Source organism: Mustela nigripes, chromosome 14 (genome assembly GCF_022355385.1).
Source record: "Mustela nigripes isolate SB6536 chromosome 14, MUSNIG.SB6536, whole genome shotgun sequence".
Classification (NCBI taxonomy): Eukaryota; Metazoa; Chordata; class Mammalia; order Carnivora; family Mustelidae; genus Mustela; species Mustela nigripes.
The window spans coordinates 40,906,362-40,919,145 of NC_081570.1; the positions used below are offsets into that span (position 1 = coordinate 40,906,362).

The window sequence follows — 12,784 nt, forward strand, 5'->3', positions numbered from 1 at the left end:
CATCGGGCTCTCTGCTCAGCGGGGAGCCCACTTCCCTCTCTCTCTCTGCCTGCCTCTCCGTCTACTTGTGATTTCTCTCTGTCAAATAAATAAAATATTAAAAAAAAAAAAAAGAATCAAGTAGACAAAACAAGAATTTTAAAATTATTTTTGATATCAAAACTTCTTTTCCTCATCCAAAATTTTACCAACAAATGAGGGGTGAAATGTTTTGGTTAAAAAAGGTCCAAAGCTTTGGGGCGCCTGGGTGGCTCAGTGGGTTAAGCCGCTGCCTTCGGCTCAGGTCATGATCTCGGAGTCCTGGGATCGAGTCCCACATCGGGCTCTCTGCTCAGCGGGGAGCCCACTTCCCTCTCTCTCTCTGCCTGCCTCTCCGTCTACTTGTGATTTCTCTCTGTCAAATAAATAAAATATTAAAAAAAAAAAAGAATCAAGTAGACAAAACAAGAATTTTAAAATTATTTTTGATATCAAAACTTCTTTTCCTCATCCAAAATTTTACCAACAAATGAGGGGTGAAATGTTTTGGTTAAAAAAGGTCCAAAGCTTTGGGGCGCCTGGGTGGCTCAGTGGGTTAAGCCGCTGCCTTCGGCTCAGGTCATGATCTCGGAGTCCTGGGATCGAGTCCCACATCGGGCTCTCTGCTCAGCAGGGAGCCTGCTTCCTCCTCTCTGCCTGCCTCTCTGCCTGCTTGTGATCTCTCTCTGTCAAATAAATAAATAAAATCTTTAAAAAAAAAAAAAAAAAAAAAAGTCCAAAGCTTTCAGCATGCATCTTCTACACAAGTATCTAAGGTCCCTATGAACACAATTCAAAAACATTTAAATAAAATAATCTAGTGAATACATAAACTGATATACAAAAAGATGGTATTTATATGATCAGACCTTAAACACTTGTAGGCAAGGAGTGCCATTCAATTCATACCACGGTTCAGAGTTCCCTGGTCAGCTAATAAACAGATTTACTATCTCATCTGAAAGGCAGCTTAGGAGTTTCAATGTCTGAAGGCTCAGGTTCACCAGACCACAAATATTTAAGAGTGTTCTGGAACCAGGAAGGGAGTCCAAGAAGGCTCCAGAAGTGACACCAGTGCAGGAATTTGAAATACGGTGGGGAAGGGGAGAGGGTGATTCTATATGGAGTAAGAGTATGCACAAAGCTTGCAATCAACAGAAATCTCAGTTACATTTGAAGAGCAGTAAGTCATTCTGAATGGTGACAGGAATTGGAGATAAGATTTTGAAGTTTCATAGAAGACAACATAAGAAGGGATTCACATACCTTGGAAAAAGTAAAGAAAATGAGAATGGACAAAGGGGACAGATTCAAAACTTATTAATATAGTATTAGGTCTAGGTGATTACTTGTGAACAAGGAAAATAAGATGGAAGTAGAAGGCTACTTAGGAAATAATTTTAATGGACCCAGTAGAGGGGACCTGAACACCAGCAATGGCAGAAAAGAAGGGTATGATCTGAATAAATATTTGTAAGATAGATCTGACAGGACTCATTAACTAGATGAGCGGGCAAAAGAGGCTTAGATTGAAATACAAAGATAAACAGGAAAAAACATTCAAACATCAAGGTGGGGCCCACAGCCTTAATGGGTATAAAACTGGATTCAAGAATCAACATTCAGGACACCTGGATGGCTCAGTGCATTAAGCATCCACTTGTGGCCCAGGTCATGATCTCAGGGTCCCATCACTGAGCCCTGAACTGGGCTCCCTGTTCAGCGGCAGGTCTGCTTTGCCCCCTCCTTGTGCCCTCCTCTCCCCCAACCCCCAATTCATCCTCTCTCTTTCTCTCTCAAATAAATAATCTTTTTTAAAAAGATTTTATTTATTTGACAGAGAGAGAGAGAACAAGCAGGAGGAATGGCAGGCAGAGGGAGAAGCAGGCTCCTGCTGAGCAAGAAGAAGGTCTCGATCCCAGGACCCTGGGATCATGACCTGGGCTGAAGACAACTGCTTAACCAACTGAGCCACCTATGCACCCCTAAATAAATAAATTTTTTTTAAAAAAATCAACATTAATTGAATACCAACTTTGAGAACACCTTATGCTACTAATACTTGAGAGCCACATAGTATCATTCCAATTTGCAAATAAAGAAACCTAGCATAAACCATAGTATCCTTGTGAGCCACATAGTATCATTCCAATTTGCAAATAAGGAAACCTAATGTGAAGGTTAATTTTATGTGTCATTTTGGCTAAGCTAACCCAGTTGTTGGTCAAACACCCATCTAGATGTTACTCTAAAGGTAATTTTTAAATGTCATTAATATTTTTAACAGTAGAATGAGTAAAATAATGTGGGTGGGCCTCATCCAATCAGTTGAAGGGCTTAAGAGAAAAGCCTGAAGTACCCTGAGGAAGAAGGAATTTTGCCTCCAGAAAGCCTTTAGATTCAGAAGCAACATCAACTCTTCCCTGGGTCCCCAGTCTAGCCTGCTGGCCTACCCTACAGATTTAGGATTTGCCATCACCCACAATCACATAAGCCAATTTCTTAAAATCAGTCAATCAGCATATTTGAATATGTGTCTATCCTGTTGGTCCTGTTTCTCTGGAAAACCCTCATACACCTAAACTCACAGAGGTTACTTACCCAAGCTGTTAAATGTCAAAGCCCAGAGTTAAACGCAGGTTTATCCCACTCCAAGTTCCACACTCTTTTACAATGCTGCTTTCCACATGCCTGGGTTTGCTCAGGAGAGTCTTACTTCATAATCTGTTGTCCCAGCATACCATTCAGCTTACCATTTGTCTCAGATTTTGTATTTCCTTAAATGAACTATTATTATTAGTCACTATATTAAAATAAACCACAATGGATTTAGTATACCTCTACTGTATATATCTAACTTCTGGCCAAAGTATCAACTAGTAGTGTAAGTGCTATCCACTTGAACAGGGATGAAATCTGAAAGAGAACTAGTAATAATTCCATCTTGCTTTTCCTGTTTCTTCACAGATATAGTATCACACCTTCTTTTCAACAAGAGCATGCAGAGACTCACTGAAAAGTATCCTCAGACACAAGCAACTTTAGACAGCTAACTCCTTATAACCTTGTGAGGTAGTGGAAAAGGTATTTGACACTGGTACTGCAGTGAAATGAAATTACAGAAAGCCTACAATTTGCAGCATCTGAATTTAGTGGAACATGTAAAATAATCATAATTAGGGACAACTTTCATGATAAGATTTGTCTATATAAAAATATTTGTCAAAAAGAATAGCTTAATAGAGACAAAAATAAAAAATCCTGTAAAAATACTGGGGCTGACAAATTTATAATTTTCAGTAACAAAAAAATAAGAATTAAGACTATTCTCCACATATCAAATTTTTTCCTGAGATAACCAGATACATCACAACAGAGTTTATTAGCAATTAAAAATATTACTGGTTACAGAAAATAAACTCTAAAGGTTAACAACTACAAACCCTAATATGTAACTCTGAAAACAACAATTTCATGAAAAAATTTAAACTAGTTAAACTATACTGAAAAATAATTACAGAGACAGGTGTGGCTAAGAAACTGCTAGAAAATGCGATTCCAAAAATAATTATTCTGGATGCATTTTTTAATATTGTGATAATCAATATAAAGATTTAACTTTGGGGATCTGGGTAGCTCAGTTGGTTAAGCAATTGCCTTCAGCTCAGGTCATGATCCCAGGGTCCTGGAATTGAGCCCCACATCAGGCTCCCTGCTCAGCAAGGAGCCTGCTTCTCCCTCTCCCTCAGCCTGCTGCTCCCCTTGCTTATGCATGCACTCTCTCTCTCTGTTAAATAAATAAAATTCTTTAAAAAAAAGACTTAATTTTATTATAATATAGTAAAAATTTTTTACTAAATTTCATTTTTGAAAATTGTGTTTGACTAGAACTACTATACTGATCTACCAATGTAATCATTTTGATGCCCAGAAAAATGTACTTCAAAAAACCTCCAGGGTTGGGAGAAAGGGGTGGGGTTATGGACATTGGGGAGGGTATGTGCTTTGGTGAGTGCTGTGAAGTGTGTAAATCTGGTGATTCACAGACCTGTACTCCTGGGGATAAAAATATATGTTTATAAAAAATAAAAAATTATTTAAAAAAAAAAAAACCTCCAGAATTTTAAATATTTCTAAGTGTCCCTTTCATTCTCAAAAATGTCCGGGTTGAGTGAAAAATTACATACCCATCCTACTTTCAGAGAAGAGTGAAGATACTTTGCTAGAGGAAGCAAATACCATCAATAATGAAGAGGTAATTTTTAAAGATAATTCAGCTGAATTTTTAGGACCCGGTGGGAAGGGAGGAAGAGGGGGGAAATCTCATACACAGGAAAGAAATTCTGAGCTCCAAACTGTACTTTATTAATCATCACAATACAGACTCATTGGTTACTACATAAACACATTTGAGAAGGCATTAGCTTAGTGTTCTAAAGTACACCCTGTGCTGATTAGTGTACTAATAGGATACAGCTAAGTTAGAATGGAAAAAGCCATCCAAATTGCCAATTCACTCAAGGAAAAAAAAAACTGTTTTCAGCTTGTCTCAGTAAAAATATTTTTTCCTGAAATATGATCATTTTAGATCAAAAAGAAATAACAGATACATAACACTAACAATGAATGCAGAGAGAAAAAAATTTGAAAGGCATAGCTAAAATGGTAATGTGATTATCTCTGAATAATGGGATTATAAATTACTTTTACATTCTTCATTATACTATTCTATTCTCTGAAAATTTTTTATAAAAATCATTTCCTATTTTTTTTAAAAGATTTTATTTATTCATTTGAGAGAAAGAGCACAAGCATGGGGAGAGCAAAGGGAAAGGGAGAAGCAGGCACCCCGCTGAGCAGGGAGCCCCACACTGGGCTTGATCCCAGGACCTGGAGATAATGACCTGAGTCGAAGCCAAGTGCTTAACCATCTGAGCCACCCAGGTGCCCCAAGCATTTCCTATTTTTTATAATTAAAATAAAACAATAAAGCTATTTTCAATTTGAGGAAAAACACAAAAATCCCAAAATTTGAAGTCAGTATTCAAAATCACCTATGAATTTTTAGCATCTAAATTATTTCTAAAGGAAAACTTTTAAAGTTGTCAAAATAAAAATCTGACCTTTTAAAATTCTAACATTATTTAAAGCAAATATAATAAATTCTTACTAGTGCCACAAAGTAAAATATTCATAAGCAGTAAGAATTCCTTCTAAAGAGTCAGTAGCTATTTATTACTACTCTGAAAAAATGTTAAGTGTTTATAAATAATAAATATTAGAAAGCAAACAGTTTTGTAAAAAAAAAACAAAAAAAAAACACCTCAAGTTTTGGTATCAAATGGGCCTAGATTCAAAGTCCATTCCACTGCTTCTTAGATGATCTTGAACAACTTATTGACCTCTTTATAAAGCCTATCTCCTGGTTAAGCACCAGACTTCAGCTCAGGTCATATCTCAGGTTCCTGGAATCAAGCCCCGCATCAGGCCACATGGAATTCACTACTCAGCAAGGAATCTGCTTGCCCCTCTGCCTTTCCTCCTGTTCCTGGATGCACGCTCTCTCTCTCTCTCTCTCTCTCTCTCTAATAAATAAAAAATAAAATAAAAATCCTGTCTCCTTATCTTGAAGTGCTAATAATATCTATTTCTCATAAGTTTTGTATGAATTAAATTAATTGAAATAAATAGATGGCTACTTGTTTCCTAATACCCTTTCTTCTCTTCTTTCAGAATAATACCCCTAAGCTTTACCTGGACATGTTGACACCTAGCTAAAGCTCCATTTCCCAGTTCTCTTACAATCCCAGTTCTCCTCAATGGAATAAGAAAGAAAATAATGTGTCCAACTCCAGGTTCATGCACCTACAGGGAAGGAAAATGTTTTCTACCTCCTAGCCCTCCCAGTTTTTTCAGAATGCAGAATGCAGATATGGTAGCAGAATATGGAGCAGCTGTCCAGACTGAGAGATGGAAAACATGGTTGAGAATAAAAGAATGACAAGTGAAAAAGGGCCTATGTCCCAGACGCTATCATGAAGATGCCATATCAGCCCTATACCACTAACCCTACCTGGACAGTTACTTAAGGGAGATAAATTCTCTCTTGTTTAAGCCACTGTGATTTTTTTTTTAAAGATTTTATTTATTTATTTGACAGAGAGAGATCACAAGCAGGCAGAGAGGCAGGCAGAGAGAGAGAGAGGGAAGCAGGCTCCCTGCTGAGCAGAGAGCCCGATGTGGGACTTGATCCCAGGACCCCAAGATCATGACCTGAGCCGAAGGCAGCGGCTTAACCCACTGAGCCACCCAGGCACCCCAAGCCACTGTGATTTTGGCTTGAACCAATATCCTAATTAATGTGACAAAGAAAAAAAAAGGAGCTGTTATTTTTACTACAAAAAAATCATTTAAAGTGTAATAAACTTCAGTGAGAAAAAAGTTATTACAAAAGAACTGCACACTGGGGCACCTGGGTGGCTCAGTAGGTTAAGCCTCTGCCTTCAGCTCAGGTCATGATCCCAGGGTCCTGGGATCAAGCCCCACATCGGGCTCTCTGCTAGGCAGGGAGCCTGCTTCCCCCTCTCCCTCTCTCTCTGCCTCTGCCTACTTGTGATCTCTGCCTGTCAAATAAATAAATAAAATATTAAAAAAAAAAAAAAAGAACTGCATACTATACCATCCTAAGGCAGGCTGCATTATAATTCTCAACATTTATTCTCCTCTTATCAAAGTATTAATATCTCTGCCTGTTGTCATGTGACTTGTGCCTCTCTGTGGCAAAAGTGCCTCTCTGTGGCAAGTACAACTCTACTGTTGGCTTAGCCATGTGACATATACTGCCCAGTGAAATAGGAGAAACTTCCAGTTCCAAGTAGAAGTTTTAAGAGCTACTGTGTGTTTCCCAACTTTGCTTTCTATTGTGTGTTTCCCAACTCTTGATCCTTTCTCTCTACCAAGAGAACAGTATGTCACATTTAGGGGGTGCTCTTTCAGCCTGGATTCTAAAATGAAAAAGAATCATAGGGTAGAACCATAGGTGATTACTAGGGAATCTACAATGTGAGCAATAATTAAACTTTTGTTATTGTAAGCCACTGATGGGGATTTAGGTTATTTCTTATTCCAACATAATCTAGCAAAACATATAGGTAACCTAATAACAAAGAATACCAGGTAATAAAAGGGGGGTTGGGGGAGAAAGTCCTGGTAGGAAATTCACAGGTTAGTAAATAAATGTCAAGAACTGCTTCATATGGAATTTTCAGTTTCATTTTTGGGGGGTTTTGTGGAGGATAGACGCTGTATCATAGGACTTCGAGAGACTACGATTCTATAATGCACAAAAGGAATGGAAACTTTAGTGTTAGGCTTATTGTAAATGGTTATAGTACAATGTGGGGGGGAAAGGTAAAAATAAAGAAATAACCTCTAAAACATGACGCTTATCTTTTTTCTGTTAATCACAAGGTCATATAATAAAGAATAACCAGTGAATAACATATGATAAAAAATAACCGGTATATAAATTAACAAAACAAAGAGGTGAGTTGGTATGTATACAAAGGAGTAACATGAAAAATCCCTGTGATGGAATTTTATCTTAACTGTTTTAATGAATCCTGATAAAATCACTTATGTATAGAACTACACACACACACACACACACACACACACACACACACAAATATCTATAAAACTGATGACATTGAATAAGGTCTGTGAATTCTGCTAATGTTGTTTCCCAGTTTTGCTATTATACTATAGTTACATGAGGTATTACAATTAGGGACAACTGGGTAAAGAGTATATGCCACCTCTCTATGGTACTTTTTGCAACTTCCCATGAAAAGGGGGTGTTGAGGACCATTACGAAGTAGAGAGGTAGAAATTCAGACAGGAAGAACACTGTGTATAAAGGCAAGCAGGTATAGAAGTCTAGGTAATGAAAAGGAGACAATGGAATAGATTTTATTTTTCCAAATAAACCACCCAAAACCTTGTTTTGCTCTCCTAAAATTTTAAGAAAATGAGTAATAATTCAGTACTAGCAGCCATTAAAAAAATAAGAGTGTTACAAAAAAATAAGTGTCATAATGCACATAATTTTCCAGGTATTGCCATACAAGTATTTTTGACATATTAACACACAAAAATTCAGCTACTTAGAATACAGCCTTTTAATACTCCATTTTAAAGAGAACCGAGGAACCAGAAGGGGAATTACCCCTGACACACTTTCAACTACTCCATCACAACCACAACCACCACCTCCTGTAATAAAGGAACAGCAGTTCCAAAGACCAAAGTAATAAATGAATACAACCAGAAAAGCCTATGCATTTATACACATACATTTATTCAATGTGACTGGCTTGCAAAACCTCTACAGTCTTGTGATGTTTAAAACAGACTTGTTGAAGAACATGTGGTTTGACCTAGCTAGTGTGAAAAGGGAAAGAGCTGGATCCTGATTTGAACAATTCAAATGTGAGAAAACATTTTGGGAACAATTAAGGAATATGAAACGTGAACTAGGTATCAGATAATATTGTGGAGTTATTAAATTTATTAGATATTAAAAAACAGACTTGTGTACTTCACAATACAAAGGAAAAAAGGATAAAAACGAATAGTAAATGGAAGAATGGAAAAAAAAAAAAGGAGCAATCCAAACTGACAGAGAACATCTTGGCAACCTAAAGACAGCTGAAGAGTCAAAAGAATGTCAATAATAAAAAAACTTTAGAAAGGAAAACAACCCTGAGGATGAGTAGAGGATGCAGAAAAGCTAGTCATGTGAGCAGTCCTCACCTTTAAAGCTGACAAGGAGCTCAAGTAAACTAAGCAGCCAGCTGGGCAGTTCACTTAAAGAATGCAAGTATTAACCCTCAGCTCTAGGAGTCAAAACTCATTTAATAATAAATATATACTAGAGGTCTTCTAGGAACAGAGCAACAGGTTTAGGTATCTGGGTTTACAAAAATCATATACGGCTCCTGCCCCCAAAACAGCTTATATTTTATTTAAAGTTGCAATGTTCCATTCTGCAAACGTGCTAATAGCTCATGTTTGTCCCATAACATAGCATTATAAATTGGTAACATAGCAAGCCAAAACCCAAGAATACTCCAAGAACAGTATTGTAAAAGAAATTTTCAAAATCTAGATCTAATAATATATTTGCTTTGGAGATGATCAGAAATGAAAGGTAAAAGTACTTTAACAGACAAAAGGATTTCAAAAGATGACATAGTTGTATTCTACTGAAAAACAGTGGGCATAAACAGACCATATCAAGAACTCACACCAATAATGAACCAGCTTTTGTTAAATCCAGTTCAACCTGATCAAAAATCAAACTCCGCGGTGTGACAAAGAATGAATACAAAGAGTAGCTTTGGTCTCTCATCAAAGATAGTAAGCCCTATACATGCCAGTCTAGACTGCCCAAGATAAAGAAAAATCACTGGGAAAACCATTATCTTTAAGCATGAATAATACATGAATTTATAAAAATACAAATAAGGAAGAAATGAACAAAATAACTATCTCTTGCATTGTATAGCACTTTACCTTTTACAGAGGACATTAACAAACCTCACCTCTCAGATCCTTTTTCCGAAATAACCCAGATGATCACATCAATTCTCATTATTCAATATCACACTTATGCTGATGGACTATCAAACTGATATCCAAACTTTTAACCATCTGTATCTCCACTTGGATATTTCCCAAATACCTGACAGACATATTTTTTCCTCTAAAAACCCACTCCTCCCTTACCAACAACTACCTAAGGTTCACAAGCCATATACCTGAGTCTGCCTACCTCTCTCTGTTTTCAATCCATCAGCAAGTCCTATCAACTCTAATTCCAAAACATACACTGAACTTATCCACCTCTCTCCAAATCTCAGTCCATATCTTGTCTTTACTAATAAAGTTTTACCTACCCTCTCAGGCCTATTCTTGCTTCCCCATATGGACTGTAGAGTGGTCATATAAAAATATAAATCAGGACAATAATATTCACCTGTTTAAGACCTTCAATACCTTCTCATTTGACAAAAAATAAAATCCAAACCCTGCCATGGCTTGGAATATCTGCATGACCCAGCCTCTGCTTACCTCTCCAGCATCACTTAGGGCCACTAACTTCACTCTGATTTTCAGTAAAAGAGCAAATTCTGTCCCAACTCACAGCCTTTGCAGGTGTCATTCTCTCTTCTTGAAAAACACAGTTGGTATCTCCATTTTCTTTAGGACTTAGTTTAAGTGTTACCTACCCAAGACTTTTTTTGGATTATTATAAAAGTAGGTCCTCTTCTCTTATTTTCTACCTCAGCCTTGTTTCCTTAAGAGACCTTAATACAACTTCTTTTCATTTTGTCTGTGCGGTTTTTTGTGGCCCTCACTATTAGATGAGCTCCATGAGAGCAGAAGCCCACCTATCTTTTCACCATCATATCCCCAATACTTAGCATAGTATCTACATATGTAAACCCTCAATAAATGTTAGCTGAATGAATAAATTAATGAAATTAATTATTATAATTATTAATAATATATTATAATTATTAATGAAATTCCTTCTTACACTAAATTCTCAAATATTGCTGGGAGTATAAATTCTTTCATTCAACATTTATTGACAACCTACTACTTCCCAAAGACTGAACTAGGCACAGCAATACATAGTCCCTGCTCTCTAGGAGTTTATTGTCAAGTATAGAGAGAAAAGAAAAAGATAAGCAGAGTCATTTTTTCTCAACCTCTTCTGAGAACATTCCCTCCACCTTTCAACATGAAATAACACTGGTCCTCTCCTTAAAACAAAGTCAGAACGTCTGTTCTCAGCATGTTACCTTCAACTCCCCTCTTTAAATGAAACTCAATCTCTCACTTCCCTTGTAACAATCTCAAATAGTACAGTTTTAACATCCAACCTATTTCAGGGTCCAGAAATAGGTATAAAATCCTCTTTGATTACCTCTGCAGCCTGTTCACATTATACTACTCAACTTTTTGTTTTAAAAAGCAAAACAATGGGTGATGGGCATTAAGGAGGGCACTTGTTAAGATGAATACTGGATATTATATCTAAGTGATGAACCACTAAATTCTACTCCTGAAATCAACAGTATACTATATGTCAACTAATTTGAATTTAAAAAGAGAGGAGGGCACCTGGGTGGTTCAGTTGGTTAAGTGTCTGACTCATGATCTCAGCTCAGGTCTTGACCTCAGGATTATGAGTTCAAACCTCATGTTGGGCTCCATGCTAGGCATGGAGCCTACTTTAAATCAATCAATCAATCAATCAATCTCTACTCTCTTGAGGCTCTTATCTTTCAACAAAACTACACTCTTGTCTTCCTTAACATTGGTATTTTTTTTTTAAAGATTTTATTTATTTATTTGACAGAGAGAGATCACAAGCAGGCAGAGAGGCAGGCAGAGAAAGAGGAGGAAGCAGGCTCCCTGCTGAGCAGAGAGCCTGATGCGGGGCTCGATCCCAGGACTCTGAGATCACGACCTGAGCCGAAGGCAGCGGCTTACCCACTGAGCCACCCAGGCGCCACCAACATTGGTATTTTTTAAGTTGGCTTCTCTATCTCATCTAAGGCATTGGCAACTGACTCACTGTCTTCCTCTCTACTCTGAATCTCATCATCATCAATGGGTTACTTCACCACAGACTTAAACAACCCCTCCAACAACCTAGCTTCTTACTTCTTAGACCTCTTAACTCCAGTGGTCACTGCAAAACATGGGAGTTATACATATGGTATGGCCAAGTCCCTCTCTTATTCCCACAGTAACATCCTTCATGGCTCTTCTACCTTTACCTGCAACCACTCTTCCTCCTAATTCATACTTCGAGCATCTTGTTCTACAAACATAATGTCTTCTTTCAAGGTATCCTTTGCCTCTATAAGATCTCTTATCCATGGACCCTCTCATTTTGACTTTGAACCACCAGAACCTCTTTTACTATACTTTCCTTCTCATCCAGTTTAGATACAATGATGCGCCATTTCCATAATATTCTTGCCAATAACCTGAATTCTCTTACTCCTCTTGTCTTTTGGTTACACCAACAGAGCAAAATCCCAAACCTGGATGAACCCAACTACCCTCTTTTCTTTGAGGCTGCAACTGAGAAAGTCACTCAATAGGACAGACTAGTATTACTATAAATTCATGATCACTACATTGGTTTGCTAGAGCTGCCATAAAAACGTACCACAAACCAAAGGGCTTAGAATAACATAAATATACTGACAATCTGGAGACCAGAAGTCCAAAATGTTGCTTTTTAAAAAAGAAGTATAATTGACTACTTCTCATTGGTTGGCTCAGTAAGAAGAGACTGAGACCCTTGATTTCAGGGCCAGGAATTCAAGCTCCACGTTGGGCGTGGAGCCTACTTAAAAAGATAAATACATAAATAAAAACTAAAAGGTTAAATCATAAAGTAAAAATTTAAATACATGACATTTTAAAATCAAACCTACACATACAGAGGATATTACAGCTTAATAAGTAACATATATTAAATTCTTATTGAGTATTTTCTATACACTAAGTACTAGTCTTAAGCACTTTACACATTAAGCCTATTTAACCTGACGAAGTATCTTCTATCAAATCCATTACAGATGAGGAAAATGACACATAAATAAACTGAGTGACTCACAATCATATACCCATTTAAGTACTGGAACCAGTATTCAAATCCACAAAATCGGATTATAAG

The 12,784-nt window shown here is 37.1% G+C and overlaps 1 protein-coding gene across 4 annotated transcripts in view; it reads right to left on the minus strand.

Moving 5' to 3' along the window:
• EPS15 (epidermal growth factor receptor pathway substrate 15) overlaps positions 1–12,784 on the minus strand; it is a 145,951-nt gene that overhangs the window by 114,841 nt on the left and 18,326 nt on the right. The gene's annotated exons all lie outside the window — the stretch shown is intronic.